Below are 12650 nucleotides of genomic sequence, written 5' to 3'. Positions count from 1 at the left end.
TAAATTTATATATATTTTAACGACCGATTTCCATCGTTATAAAAAATTTAAGAGGGAAAAATTTTGGACAGGGAAATTTGTGGTAGTAACTTGAAATTTCTCAACCTAGTCCAGATTTAGACGAAATCAAAGTCAGTGAGGTCTAAGAAAATTTGGTGACAAATGGAATATCTAATTATAAATTAGATCACATAAATAGATAGTTAAGACGTTAAGTAACGCATACACTTTACGAAATCTAATTAGGACAGGTAGAACTCCCAAAATTGATCTTAGCGTGAATGAGTATTTTCTGAGTGTCATAGATTGAAGGTGTGTTGTGAAATAGAGGTTTGAAACTCGAATTCTGATGTTCTGTCTTTGCACAAGCTGCTAGAGCGGGATTAGTGCCGCCAGGAAGGGGCATTATGGTGGTCGGGGTCCGCCGTAGCGGGCCATTCGCGACTTAAGTTGGAAATAAACCCCAAAAACGTTATTATCAACTTTTGATCTTGAGAGATAAGGAATAACCCAGGGATAATTTTTCAAGGTTTTCCATCTCTTCTAGCACCAAAGGTAAGGTTTTTACTCGCCAAATCCATTTTTTTGATATGTAGAATTTAGTTTCTTGGATAATTATCGATGGATGAGGGTTTTGATCTGGGATTTATATTGGAAGAAACCCTGAATTTGGTATGGGGATCAAGGTTTTATCCCGGGGTTGATACAGTTTATTATAATTTGGGTAATTAGGCTTTGGTTATAGATCCTGACATTATTATGATTGTTTGTAGACCAAGACCAAACGAAAAGAATCTGAAAAGTGAAGAATCAAAGTTTCTTAGAGGTTAAAGCTTTGTTTAAGATAGGTGATTAATGTGATTTCATGTTTGTGTGATGTATATTAGTAATTGCTTCATTGTGTTACATGTATGTATACGAATGTTGGATTATTGATCACCCCTAAAGTAAATGAGTTTGAACTAATAACTTTATGCCATGAATTACCTCTTGATTGTATGGTTATGAGAGTGCAAATTGTGATTGTGATTGTGTTATGTTTATTTGATCGAGTGTTATGTTTCGACACACTAATTGGATCAGATATCACATACCAACATACATATTGGAACGAGTGTCATGTTTCGACATGCGTACCAACATACATATAGGGAAGGGTGTCACATTTTGACACACTAATTGAGATCAAATGTCACATAACGACATAAATATTGAAACATATGTCATGATCCGACACACTAACTTGGAACGAGTGTCACGATCCGGCAAACTTTTACAGTTTGGGTATGGGTTCCGTGAGAGGGCCAATGACTTGACACACACACACACACACACACATATATATATATATATGATCGGTGTATGCATGTTTATAATGTTGTAATGACTTGTGTATGTTTCACCTATTGGAATAGCCGCGTGATCTTACCAGTACACTATGATTGTGTAGTGATATTACACTTGCTTTTTATTTATTGAGTACAAGGCATCTTTCGGAGGCTAATAACAGACCTCATCTACGAGATCAGTGATCAATCGAATTCAAGGGTGAGTCAGTTCTTCTAGGAGTGATGAGTTCTCTTTTTGCTCAGTCCATCTTATTCGGGCTTAGCTTACCACTTTATCTATTCTCTTGTTTATTTGGCTAACACCCATTTTCTTAGACTTGTTGAACTTTTGAGTTTTGGTACATTGACTTTCAATTTCTAGGAAATAGTTCTTCAATCGTTTGGTAGACTATTTGAGTTTATGGAAACTCTACTTTAATTCTGCATTTAAACCTGCTTCTATATCTTTAAATGCTTAATTTTGAGATTGGATAGTAAGATTGACAATTCTCCCACTAGAAGATAAGTTTGAGTGCCACACTCATGATGGTCTGGGTCGTCGTGACACATACCGTAACATATGTACAACCAAAAGAAATAATAGACATATTCTAAGTCTAAAATGAGATGACATCGAAGTGTAGCTTACCATGTATACGAGTGAGATGATAGGTGTAATAACTTAGAAAATCTAAATCTAAATAAGATCAAGAGATTTTTTTTGGTAGAAATTGGAATTTACGAGCAGCATCTACAGATTGTACAGAGAATCATGAGTAGTAGATGAGACTCATAGATTAACTTCACAAACGAGGGGCTAGCCTGAGTTTAATGAGTTCAGTTTACAAGTAATAAACCAATTTACGGGCCATATACTATGCTCATAAAACAAGTTTTAAATTTTTTTTTTTTGAGTTTTAGCGACTACGTTTACATCTTGACAAATAGTTGGGAAGGACAATAGAATGTTGCTACTAACCATTATAAAAGTGTCATATTCAGTTCCATAAGGAATTGAAGCATCTTCTCATCATGATGAACTTTGTTATATTTTTCTTTGGCACCACACACATTTAAAATTACAAGAAATGAATATATTTTGAGCATCTAATTCATCCCATCGACTCTTTATTTTTCTGAAGTACATAGAAATACTGAAATTTCTTTGAATTACAATTCTATGTTCTTTTAAGAAGTTGAAACACTTTTGCAGCATTAGACTAATCAAATCTATCTCACAGGTCAAACTGCAAAACTTTGGTATTTTTTAAATACAAAAAAGATTTATTAATCTTTTTAGGAAAGGAGTTGAGTAACTCGGACAAGACCATATCATACATCTTTTCAGGCCTTCTGAAGAATCATATCATCAACATGAGCAGCTAGGGATCGCTTAATCAATCCTAAATTTTTCTTTGCCTAAAATTCTATAACGATAGCTATTCTCCAACCACCATAACTCCATCCATCAAAGATAGTGGATACAAGGTTCATGTCAGTATAATCAAAAGGGTGAATAGATAAAGCATGTGAAGAATTCACTGCATCATTGGCAAGGATCCTATCTTTTCAGTAGTCTTGCAAGAATAGAAAGATGACCACTAACACTAGTCATATAAGGAAATAAAGAAGATGAAGAAAATCAAGACTAATAAATCAGCACTGCTTTGATACCATGAACAAATTGAGAAGACCCGTGTATAAAAATTTTCTTCGTTGTGTATGTGAGTTTATAATTATGTATAATTGGTTGTCTATTTATACAAGTAATGAACCATCTTTCTGGTAAGGTTTAAGTCATAGACAACCTCCTAAATTTGTCCACATAATTTATTTAAACACTTTGTCTTGGACTTATTCCAATTGAAAACCTTCATTAGTTAACAAAAAATGCCTATTGAACATTTTTCGGACAGTCAACTAAAAGTAGAAATCGTAGGTCATACACTCGTTGATGATGCACAATATTAATAAAAAAATACATGTCGCATTGGCCCATACTAATAGTAACAAATAAATAAAAAAGAACAATAAAATAAAATATATGGTTTTAGCAAAACAAAAAATTAAAAAAAATATTTTTTTCCCTCGTTTCTTCTTTGCTAGAACACCCCATCCATCTACCTACCCCGGATTCATCCTTCCCCTTTTCTTCTTTGTCGGAACATGTGCAGAGCTGCCGCGGCTAAAACCACCCATAATCATCTTTACTCCACCTTTTCTTTCTCACAAGTCATATAAGGATATTTTTCACCCATGCACCTGCCCCTCTCGTTTATTATGATATTCATTAAATATTGTAATTGTCATTTCTCTCTATCTCACTTTCTTTTCAAGTATCAATTCAAATTTCTATACTACTTCTATACTACTCTTCCTCCTCCTCCTCTATCACCTTTAAAATTTGAATTCTTTAACAATTTTAAAGAAAATGATTTCAGATTACGAATAGTCTTGTTGAAAAAAATAAAGTTTAGCCGAAAGTATTTTTGACGTATTTAATTTTAGTTTGTGATGATATTGGTAATAGAGGAATGATGCTACAAAAAAAGATTAAGGAGTATGAAAAAGGGGTGTGACGTGAACCGTGACAAGAAATTTGTTCGGTAAATTTTTTAGATAATATGAAATTGAAAAGTTAAATTAGGGTAGATAAACACCAATCATTGACTAGCGAAGTCAAATTTTCTGTTAAACAAAAAATTAACAACAAAATGAAACCAAGATAAAGTGCAAGAGTTTTACTTTTTTGAAATGGAGTGAAAAAAAGATAGTATTTTGAATAACAAGATCAATAGAAGAGTGTGGGGTTTTTTTTTTTAAAAAATCTTGATTAAGAGTATATTGTTGAATTGAATTATTATTTTCTTAGTTGTTTAGTTAATGTATGTTAGGTGTTAAAAAAAAATTACAAGTTTATCTAAAAAATATTTAAAATGGAATAGAGATCTATTTATGTGCAAAGTAGTAGTGAGGTATATTAGTTTTGCCACGTAAGAACTTTGTGTATAATTTGCATATGTTTTGAACAATTTAAATGTTTAATAGGTACAAGTTATAGTTGAGGTGTCTAAATAAATTTTGCGGATAACTTTAAAGAATCGTCAATGAGTTAAGTCTTCTTCTGATAAATTATAGATATGTCTAATTCTAATTTGCTAACCTACTAACAAACTAGTGAAATAAAAACTTTATAAATGGAAAAATTACATAAATTAATACATTTAAAAAAATAATTACTGATTTTATCGATACTTTTTGTTTATTACCATTTATAGCAATACTGTGATAAATATGTAATATGTATTAAAAGTGAATTATTTATGCAATATATTTGAATTATAATTATTTTTTAAATATATTGTGTTTGTTTGGTAAAAAATGGTCACATTGTATTATAAGTGTATTAAAATGTGTGATAAATGTATTATCCATCATTAAAACTTGTATTATATGTGAATAATAAATTGTTCTTTGTAATATGTATTAAAATTGTATTATAAATGAATTAAAAGCGATCAAGTGAAAAAAGAATATTGTTACTATAAATGGTAAATATTTTATTATTATAGCACATTTATGTAAGTTTCCCTTTATAAATTTGGAGTTTGTGTAATATACACATATAACAGGCCCAAAAGAAAAGAGATTGAATCTGTAGAAGCCCAAAAATTTTAAAAAATTGAGAAGTTGATAAAAATGTATTAAATTTAAAATTCGTGACCAAAAAAAGTGACCAAGTCAAACTTTTTTTTTAATTAGTGATTAAGATAATCGGGGTCTGAAATATAATATTTAATACTTCTAAACTTTTAAAAACATTCAAAATAAACCAAATTTATAATTGTGTTTCTTTTTTTTTTTCAATTGTTGCGAACAAGTATCAGTTTTTAGGGTTCGTTTTCTTCATCTTCGTCTGTCGTCTTCGTCTTCTTTGTCATCGTCGTCATCTACCTCAAGGTAACACTGTTTTCTTTTCTTTCTTTGTTAGGATTTTGAGAGTGTAAAAGTTGAAAATTCATTGGGTTATTTTTGTTTATAATTTTTTTTGTTATTTTTATCCAAATTATCACCTGCATTTCTGAAAAGATTTTGAAGTTCATTGAGAGTTCTCTATCTGAAAGGATTTGTCATATTGAATTTTTAGAATTTCAGCTAATTTTTATTTTTATGCCTATGAATAAGTAAGCCCTTCATTTTTACATTAGTTTAGAGAAATTAGAGAGCTAAAGGAATATTTTTGGTGTGGGTTAATGATTGATATATTCCGAAAGAAAATGACTTTCTTGTGTATACCTAATTGTTGACTTTTTAATTTACTCTTACAATATATATTAAGATTTTTTCTTATATTTTATTTTGTATTTTATAATTTTGTTTGTTTCTCTTTGTTAGTATTCTTTTTTTATTGGCCTAAATAATTCAATTTTTATTGAATAAGGCTGATTTAGACTCAATTCTGATAGCCCGATATTTTAGACCCAGTCTAATATCAATGGTCAATATTGAATCTCAACCATTCATAATATTTTGATTCAAGGATCTTATGTTACGCTACTAAAAATACAAAACTTCAAAAATCAAATTTTGATTGTATTTTTTGTTTTATTTTTCTTCTGCACTTGCTTCCACCTATCACCATCCCCGCCGCGGCCACCACTCTTTGACCGAAAAATCTCTAAAATTTTACCACTTCTTCCTTTCACTATCCTCTACACAAATTCGCAAATCTTTTGTCTTTATTCATAGTCAACTATGTAGATCTAGGAAAAATCAAACACAAATCTTTACTTTTTTTTAGATTTATTAAGTTTCGGTCATCCTCATTCTATACCTTTTACATAAATGTATAGTGCTCCTTCGATTGTTATCTTTTGATATAATTTTATGCCAAAATTCCGTTAAAAAAATTTCAGCTAAGTTTTCGGCGACCCTCATTTACTTGAAAATTTATTTCAATTTTCCCCTCTCATAGTCTATCCAAATCTGCCACTATCACATTCTTTTTTAAAATTATATAAGTTATTTTGGTGTCGGATTTGTATGATTTTGTTAATGATCTTTAAGTTTAATCATGTTGAAGTATTTGCTTGAATTTTTTTTTTTTTCTTTCTTATTTTTTGTATTCTATCTTCAAGATAGTTTACATGTTTGAATTTTGTGTTAGTGGACTGATTTTTCTTTTGATTTTTGGATCTTGATTAAATGAATCTATATTTCTGGGTCTATTTTAAATTTTTAGATGACCAATTTAGCTGTTATTCAATTAAAAAAATAAAAGAAATGGATCATCTAAAAGAGTAATATAGTCTTTTAATTAATCTGCTCTTGAAAAATAAAATTCATTGGCCAGCTTGGGTGGCACATGGTGAAAACAAAGAGTCCAATGGACTGTCTTTCAAGTTTTCAAAAAGAGTGTTAATATTGAACACCTATTTAAATTCTATTCTTCTTTTATTTCAAGTAAAAGAGAAAAAAAGAAAAAGAACAAGAACAAAAAAATTAGAAGAAGAAAATCATAAAAATAGAGAGTACAAAGTCTTCTTCTAAAAATATTATTTGGTCATTTGTGATCTTGAAAGTTCAATTAATTTTGCTTCCATCCCTTCGCCATCATCTCTTTGGGTATATCCCTTTTCTATATTAACGTAACTTCAAAAAAAATATGTTGCTTATATTTTTGATTAAATTATTATGTTTGATTTATTTGAATTAGTTAAATATGTTATCATACTTGATATGATTATGTCTTCTTGCTATTGTATATTTGTGTTTTATTATTAGTAAGATGCTAATTATATTTTTATCAATATAAAGTTGACACTTAAATACGTATTTTGCTAAAAAAATAACTCAAAGTCTTTTTTATCAATTCTGGTCATTTTAAGAAAAAAAAGAGGTTATTTTGCAAAAACACAAAACTGATTATTTTTTATAAAAATATGAATCCAATCATTTTGTAAATTCTTAGAAAAATCATCTCTTAAAATTAAATATATGAAATGATTTATTGAAACAAAAATGCAAATTCATTTATGTTAGTAATTTATCTATTAGATAAAATTAACTAATTTAATAATTTTCTTTCAAAAAGAGCAATGTGATCATTTTGAGTAAACTCAAACTTTTACTAGGATGGTCATTTATGAAATTGTATATATGTTTTTAGATTTTGTTTTTTAATATTTCACTACTTATTTTTAAAATGGGCTTAATTATTATTTTTAAGAAAACTTTTTGTATATATCCCTTATTTAGAAGTGGGACTTGGGTTGGGACTAACACAACTTTAAAAATTGATACTAAAAGCATTCAAGTTGTACTATACTATGGCATAAATTTTTTGTACCTTTATCATTAGGTGTTTGTACCTTTTTACAACTATGCATTCGTTTCTTTATCCTTTCCCATGTAACACGTGTAATTGCATACATCTCACTACCATCCTTCAAAGATTGAAATTGGGTCTCACTTCTTCTCCCTTATTTAGAAGTGGGACTTGGGTTGGGACTAACACAACTTTAAAAATTGATACTAAAAGCATTCAAGTTGTACTATACTATGGCATAAATTTTTTGTACCTTTATCATTAGGTGTTTGTACCTTTTTACAACTATGCATTCGTTTCTTTATCCTTTCCCATGTAACACGTGTAATTGCATACATCTCACTACCATCCTTCAAAGATTGAAATTGGGTCTCACTTCTTCGAAGCTTCAAATTTTAAAGGTATATGGATTCTCCTATTCTCTTCTATCGAATTTTTTCACTCTCTTTTACACTTTAATTTTGATCTTTTTACACAGAATATGCATTCTCTATTTCCTATTGCCTTTGATGATAAATGAATTTATTTATTTAGAGATTTTGAATTTGATTATTGAATATCTTATTGAATTTAGAAAATCCGGCAAAGTAGACAAGCTGAGTTTGGTCTCGAATGGATTGCTTTCCACAACATGGAATAGAATATGTACTTTTTCTAATACCTCATCTCATTGCATGTTCTAATGATGTTGTCTTTTGGTTCCATTTGAAAGTTTACGGGCATCGAAATCTCTGCTGGGTAGGAAATACCGTCATTCGGTATTTTAATTCTATGATTGTTTTTGGTTTTTGTTCCAATTTTTGCTTAATTTAGGATTTATACCACTTAGGTTAGAGAACATCATAGAAACAACCTCTCTGCATTTCAAGGTAAGTGTAAAATTACTAACATGGGTTGTGGTAACGGGTGGAAATTTTCATACTTAACCAAAAATTTCGTGTTCGAGCCCTGGATATAGAAAAAATTTTATTGGGAGCGCCACCCCAGAATGGACCTTGCAGTGCGATTTGGATTTAATCGCAGCTCCAATGTAGGCTCCGGACACCGAGTGGGAAACTGATAAAAGGTAAGGGTAAAATTAGTATGTTATAGTTGTAGACTTTAATATATCATTCATAGTCTATGATTGCGGTTCTTTGAATAGTCTTGTAATCTTGTGTTCTCCTTACAGTTTTCACCCTCACCAAATTCTCGACATTTTTCTTATTTAATGTCCTTTTCTTTGTTATGATTTCAGGTTATATACTTTGCTTGGCTGGAGTAGTATGGTTAGATTCTTCTGCATAGACTTTTAGAAATCAATAAGTCACACAATTATGAATTATTTTGATAGACTAAGGCGATATCTTTGATATAGAATTAGGAACATTGCGACTTTAAGAACAAGATTAAAATTATTTTGATGAATGGTGGTTAGCCTGTACATGAATATAGCCGGTATGTACCTATTTTACTCATATTCTATATTGTTCTTTCTTCTGCTACTGGTTGAATGCTTAATCTCCATTTTTTTTTTATCTAAGGGTAATATTTATATCTGGGAGAAGTCTTTGTTGAGTTGAAATCAAATGTTTCTCATCGAAATATGTGAATCTTCGGAAGACTTGATTGAAGGATTTTTGCGCTTGATTTCTTCCCGGATATGAGGAATTGTTCTCTGTCATTGGTGAATTATGTTGTAAAAATTTTGATAAAAAAAGTACCTCATTGTAGATGGGTTAACTAACTCTAAAGATTTACAACTACTAAATTTCATTTGCAGTGAAAAATGACCTTCCACGAGCAGGGGAAACAAAGAGGTCTACAAACTACATCTCTTATTAATCATAGACCACTTGCACCTGCTATTTCATGGGACCAAAGAGCTTTAGGTGAACCACTTTCATACAGTGATATGTTACGACTTCTCGAGTCCGCTGTAGAGCAGTTTGCTCCACCTAATTTACAAGCTCAAATGATCGCGGAAAAGGTTAGTGTTGGAAAAATACATGTGCCAGTTTCCTCCTTTAGTAGATCATGCATGTAACAATTTAGAGCAATATATAGTAGCAACTTGCTGCAATTTCTTTCTCACCTTTGATGTGTCAAATTATCATCTCTCATACGGTTGTTCTGCTTCCTCCTTCAATCTTTCAACATCTAACATCTAACCTTTATGTTTTGCTGAATTTTTTTTGCTTTATTCTACATTCTCTTAGGTTAATTTTATTTATTGATGTGCTTCTTCTATTTTCCTCCTCCTTTTACGTGTTCTCTGATTTTTCCCTTATTGAGTTGTTTGATGTAGCGTTTTTTCTTTATTGAAGTGTTGCATGTATACAAAACTATTTGTTTATATTTTCATTTACTAATTTAAAATTCTTACCTAAGATTTTATGTTGGAGCTCTAAGGATGAAATCAGTCTCATTTGCAGGTGGAAAAAACCATCAAAATGTTTGCAAATGCAAATAGAGACTTTTTAAGGTTCAAGTGAAGGAGGATGGAAAGGACGGCAAACAAACTGCTATTCTGATCTACGAGTAGTTCATATTGAGAGGTAAGGACTGCAATTTTACTTGTCGATAAAATTATTTTGATAAATGTGGTTAAACAATTAAGTTCGCTTCTTCTCTTGCACTGCTGTTGCATTGTTTTGGATAATTTGTGAAAGAAACATAGAATGTAGACTTGATCGATTGGAGAATCATAATCGAGAGTTAGATGTAAGTTCAATAATTCTTGAGTTTATCAGCTTAAAGAATAGGTAGAAATGTGTATTAGTGGACGCATTGGAGAGTCATGCTTGTGCACTGAAAATCACTTATCAAAATTAGTGATGCCTTTCTCCACATAACATAATACTTCAATAACTGTTCACAGATCGCAACTGAGATTATATATTCTGTCATTTATGCTTTGTCTAGCTTGCAAGATGGGAACCAAGTATTTCTTTCACTTTGTGAAGTTTCAGTTCATAATGAAAAGCCAACAATGAATGGAAAGGTTTCGAACCGTGTTGTAGATATATTTCAAATAAAGGCCTTTTTCTTTGGTGTGATATTATCAAAGAAAGAACAAGCAAATCAAAAAATTTTGAGTGTCGAAACTTAAAATAAAGGCCTTTTTCGTGGTATGATATTATCAAAGAAAAAATAAGCAAATCGAAAAAATTTTGAGTAGTGAAGGGTCACAGGTAAAAAGAAATCAAAATAGGTCAATTTGAGACTCAAAGTTTGTTGTGGTATGACTCAAATCCTTCAGCCATTGATTACTATAATTATTTAGGGAAAGAGAAGCGTTGTATTTTTACAGATTTATAAAAGAACATAAACAGGGAGAGTGGGAGAATGAGATAAAAGTCAAAAACATTGAAATTATTGCATTCTCAATGGTTCAGAATGGTGTGCACCTCAACGATCTTAGCTTTTTTTAAACTTTATTCATATTTACGCTAGACTGTACATCATGGACTTAAATAATGGTTGCATTGGTACTAATCCACAAAGTGTAGTCATCTATAATGAGCAAAGATTAGGATATAGAAAGTTGAATAACATTAGTTTCTATTGAGATAAAATTTTGATGAGTGCTCACATATCTACCATCAGATTTTCCATGTTATAGTTTTATGCCCTTATTGGATAATAGTATGTCTGTACCTTCTGATTTCATTTTTGGTATATCATTATGCAACAATTTACTTTATCTTTTTGTTAGATAATCTTACTTATGGTCTTCTATGCGGGTTATGAGGCACCAAACTCGGAGGTACTCACTACTTCTCAAGTTTATTTTAGAGTTATCCAAGTACCTTTAAATTACTTGCTCTTTCCTCTTCATTATTGTCTCTTTGTTAAAAGTTTCTCTATATGCATGCCTGCATTTGTATCGTTTTGCCATGTATGTGCTTTTAGAATATATTTTTCTTACTTATTAGACATAGGAATATATAACTAGAATATTTTAAAAAGAGTTTAGATTAAAGTTTTTAAGAGATCTACTAATACATTACTCGAGTACATTATGGTGTTTCTAGGAAAGTTCCAGCAGCGAAGGTGCTATGATATTATCTTTTTTATTGTGAGAACTCAAATACTATATTTTCTTTGGGTGGATCCTCATAATGTTGAAGATGCCAAAAAATGTATGAGTCTGAATACAATTAAAAGTCAATGTTTTGCAGCATTGGCCATAACCTATAAGTTTTTGAAATCTTTTGTTTTGTCATCCTATGTAGCAATCAGTTTGTTAAATTCATTCATCTGTGTTAGGGTTATTGTTGTTGAGTTAAATGCCGTCCAATTTATGGCAAGGGAATGTGATTGCTTTTGTGAAATGTTTCAGCTAAGTCACTTCATCTATGATTTTTTCTCCTTTTAATGCTAGAGAATCAAATAGGGAATATGCCTATTTACTACGGAGACGAAGAATCAGTGATACCTAGCCCTCCATATACCTGCAATTTCACAAAAGAATTGAAGAGAATGAGGAAGATGATCATCAACAGATCTTTGGAGCTCTCCTTTGTGTTAAATATAGTGTTTAGGGAGATTAGATGTATTTTGGTTTGACTACGGTATTAGGAAATAACCATATTTGACTCTGTATTTATGTGATTATTATATGCTCGATTGAGTTGTGCAAATTTTAGTTTTTCAAGTGATAAAAACATGAAATTTCCTTCCAATCATATTTCTCAACTATATATATTACTTTTTTAAAAAAAGATGATTTTTCCCTATCAGTTTAGTGGAATTGTGTCATTAATTATTTGTTTTATTTAATAAATAATATTTATTAAATACAATCATGTGTTCTGTTATAATCCTTGATGTGTATATTTATTCTCTAAAAAGAGATCTTTTGTGTGGCGACGCTCCTGGACAAATTATTTTATTAAAAATTAGTGACTAACGCAAATTTACATTATTATATTATTTTAGCCAAAAATGAGTTGATAAATCGACCGTACTAGAACCATGAGACTAAGAGGGTGCCTCATAGCTTCCCTTTG

General features: G+C 30.5%; 1 long non-coding RNA gene across 6 annotated transcripts; it reads left to right on the top strand.

The window, feature by feature from the left end:
* The first annotated feature begins 7579 nt into the window (after positions 1-7579).
* Positions 7580-12323, top strand: LOC107018285. Of its 6 annotated transcripts, none has more exons than XR_001456614.2 (7): positions 7580-8057; positions 8231-8722; positions 8894-8924; positions 9014-9625; positions 10071-10193; positions 11354-11404; positions 12023-12323. It is a non-coding gene; the product is annotated as an uncharacterized LOC107018285 (long non-coding RNA). The 6 variants fall into 6 exon arrangements; XR_001456612.2 differs by having other exon boundaries at positions 7581-8057; positions 8894-9093; positions 9180-9625; XR_001456613.2 differs by having other exon boundaries at positions 7581-8057; positions 8894-9334; positions 9419-9625.
* The last annotated feature ends 327 nt before the right edge of the window (positions 12324-12650 follow it).

This window comes from Solanum pennellii, chromosome 4 (assembly GCF_001406875.1).
Source record: "Solanum pennellii chromosome 4, SPENNV200".
NCBI classification, from domain to species: domain Eukaryota; kingdom Viridiplantae; phylum Streptophyta; class Magnoliopsida; order Solanales; family Solanaceae; genus Solanum; species Solanum pennellii.
The sequence above is the reverse complement of the archived record's forward strand: the minus strand, read 5'-3'. Positions and strand labels throughout refer to the sequence as shown.